Source organism: Osmerus eperlanus, chromosome 8 (genome assembly GCF_963692335.1).
Source record: "Osmerus eperlanus chromosome 8, fOsmEpe2.1, whole genome shotgun sequence".
NCBI classification, from domain to species: domain Eukaryota; kingdom Metazoa; phylum Chordata; class Actinopteri; order Osmeriformes; family Osmeridae; genus Osmerus; species Osmerus eperlanus.
The window spans coordinates 2892456-2896138 of record NC_085025.1 but is presented as its reverse complement, the minus strand read 5'-3'; positions in this window follow the sequence as shown (position 1 = coordinate 2896138).

Sequence of the window (3683 nt, the reverse complement as noted above, 5' to 3'; positions counted from 1 at the left end):
CAGTCAGTCTCCATGGGTGTACCACGCCCTTATTGGCCAGACCAAAGAGGGCGAGCACAGATGCTGTTAGGCCCCCATTAGTTATTCCCTTTCATGTCTGTGTGTTTGCATGTGAGCGCATGAGTGCATGAGAGACGTATGCACATGAGCCCAGTTCTCTGGGTGTGTGTGTGAGTATGCGTGTGAGTGTGTGTGTGAGTGTGTGTGTGTTTGTGTGTATGTCTATGCTAACACTTATCTTTGTGGTCTGTGTTCTCCTGGCAGAAGGGGAAACATCAAAGCCAGGCTTGCAAAACAGGGCCTCGGGAGCGAGGTGGGCCTGAGGAGCGAGGTGGGCCTGGGGAACGAGGTGGGGCTGATGAGCGAGGTGGACCTGGTTAGCAAGGTAGGCCTGGTGAGCGAGGTGGGTCTGGTGAGCGAGGTGGGCCTGGACAGTCAGGTGGACCTGGAGGAGGAGGCTGAATAACATGGCCTTGCTGCTGTTGTCTCCAAAGGAAAGATCAGCCCTCCTGCCCTCACCTACCTGTACAGACGCTGTCTCTGGGCTGCCACTCACACTGACTGACAGGGGTGGGAGCTGTATGTGGGACTGCTGGGTACAAGGAGAGGTGGGGACGGAGGGGACTGCATGGCTGACCGCAGAGGGAGAGAGAGAGAGATGAGAGAGGAGAGAGAGGAGAGAGGAGGAGAGGAGAGAGAGAGAGGAGAGAGAGAGATGAGAGAGAGAGAGAGAGTGAGAGAGTAGAGGAGAGAGAGACGAGAGAGAGGAGAGAGAGAGAGAGAGAGAGAGAGAGAGAGAGAGAGGAGGAGAGAGAGAGGAGAGAGAGAGAGAGAAGAAGAAGATTAACTGTGAGTAAAAAAGGTTTCCCTCCATACTGAGTGCTGGAACAAGCTTGCTCCCTGTGCCTGATTGATTATTCATCAAGGCTCTTTCAGTCTGATCAGATTCTACCATCTCAGAGGGAGAGAGAAAGAGACAGAGATATATTAATATAGATGCAACAAGAGACGGGTACACAGTATGCCTGGAGGGAGAATAGGAAATGTTGGACAGTGTGGTGGGGTGATGAGAAAATGAATGTGCCAGTAGCAGAGGGGAGCATGGGAGAGAGAAAGAGAGAGGAGGGGAGGCGGAGAGAGTAAAGGAGAGAGACCACAGAGTGGCCTCCTGCCTCTATCCGTCTGGAGTTTCATGTTGGCTAACTTCATAAAACCTTCTAACCTTTCTACAGATGACACTGCAAAGCTCTGAAATGACTGAGCTAGAAATCAACAACATCAAAAAATTGTTCTGGTATTCTTTTATGATAAACATAAGTTATTCCCTTTGTTTAGCTGACCATTAGTGACGTTCAACTAATAACATATCACGTGCGTGTGCATTTGTGTTTCCATGTGTGCGAGGCTGTGCCTGCTTCTCTCTCTTTAAAGCAGGATCCAGATTCTAATGATGGAGGACAAAAGAAGTCAAAGCCAGTTGGACAGAGAGAAGCCTCGCTTCGCTGGCTGTCATCATGGGGTGCGTGTGTGTGTGTGTGTGTGTGTGAGGGGGGGTGAGTTAGTGAGGGTTCAGGCTGGTGGCAGTCAGAGCCTGAGGCAGGGTTGTGAGGTCAGACCCCCCTAGACAGTTGCACGGCACCACACAGGTCCAGAGGCCCAGGGGGACACAGGGCCACAGCGGCCAGGAGAGGGGCACTCAATTAGGGCAGTGCTCAAAATTTAGCCTGGTGCTTCAGTGGAGAGGCCACCTGATACCTATACACCTCAAACATCCTGCTCGCTCCTCTCATCTATTGTATGCACACACACACCAACACACACACATGCCCACACACCAATGCACACACTCACCGCATACCGAAAAAGAACTGTGTAAGAAACAGAGACGCTAAGAATTACAGGCGATGTAAAAAACTATAGTACATCTTGAGTGTGTGTGTGTGTGTGTGTGTGTGTAAGCCTAAGCATGCCTCACATCTCATCAGCTCCACGACACCCACAGGATAACTGTTTGAAAATCTTCCCATTTCTGTCATTTTCTCTTTTCAGCAGGGGCCTTGATTACATGTTAGTGTAGACACTTGAAAGTCCAATGTTTAGCAGTAAACTATTTTGTTGAAATCCTGGTGCTTTTGGTCAGAAAATATAGTTGTGATGAAATAAATTGGATTTCAATTCTTTTGATCGTTTCCCTTGAAGCTTCAGTGGATAGAGCAAAACTTTCTTATTTTTATTTTTGGATTTGTTTATAGCCCAGATTTCCAAGGTCTTTTTCCTCTCTCATCAGACACAGACCAGGCCAGGTTTGAACTGCTGTGAAGGGCCATGTCTTATTTATACATTCAACTTTTCTACTTTTTTAAATTAAAATATATAATAAACATATATGTTTATTGAATGCACCTTCTTGCCATGGTAAATTCTGTGTTTGTTTAAAGTTACATGGCAATAAAAACAAAATCAGATTGTGATAACGTGTCACCTTCCAGGTCTTTCTCCCGGGTGGTGTAACACGCGAGGCAAAGAGTGTTTGCCCATGTGCATCCCTGAGTCCGTGTGTGCAGCTGTTTCCTGCTATGGACAGCTGCTGATTGGGCCCACCATGCCTATTGACTCTGCACAACTATTGATCTGATCTCTCTCACACACACACGCTTGAGTAGGCACACACACGCACACTCGGTCTTAGTGAAGGGGAGGCATGATTACCAAGGAGACCTACTTCTGTTTGGAGTGTTAGGAGCAGGGTGTCACTTCAGAGCAAAGGTCAGCAGAGGTCAGCTGTCCTATCCTTGAACTCCCGGCATTCCAGAGTGAGGATTGTTCTACATTCCACCAGTACAGTCTTTCAAGGATCATCATGGCCTCTAAAGACGGCAGGCCAACTTCCTGTGCACCAAGTTCAAGAATTAGGCCTTCAATCTCAGGCGCAAAGCATGCTGGGATGTCATGCTGGTCTCAAAAGGAAACTCTTAAATTAGAGCTCACACACACCACACACACACACAGAACACACACACACACAGAACACGGCGCGACGCGTTTTAAAACTCATCTGCAAACTGATTCTGTCAGGGAGACTTAGTTACATACGGCTGCCTGCTACAGCTCTCCTCCATAACAGCTTCTCTCCGTAACACAGCTCTGTGTGTCATGAGGGAGAGGGTGCAGTCTCTAAATAGACCCCCTGTTAAATATTAACACTCTCTCTTTTGACAGAGCGCAGGCCGTCATGTCACCTTCCATCTCCACCACGGGAGAAACACAACATAGCACTCACTGACACACTCCCACTCGGTGCGTGCGCATGTGTATGCACACACTGTCAAACAAATGCATACACCGTGGAGGGTCTGTTTGCTAACGGGTGTTTGACTGGTTTCTGGGTGTCCTGATTCCGATCAAGCGATCAAGGAAATTATTTGTCTATGCCTTTAGCTTCCTCTGTGTGTGTGTTTGTGTGTGTGTGTGTGTGTGTGTGTGTGTGTGTGTGTGTGTGTAGGATGGGCAGGCAGGGGGCGGGGGGGGTCAGTGGAGAGTAGAGTGACAGGTGGTCATACTTATTAGTTAGAGGATGGAAGGAGAGGGGGAAGGAGAGGAGAGGAGGGGGAGAGAACAGGAGAGACCAGACTACCAATGTGTAGCAGAGGGCTTGACCAGGGCCAGCTCTCGAGGTAAGCTTG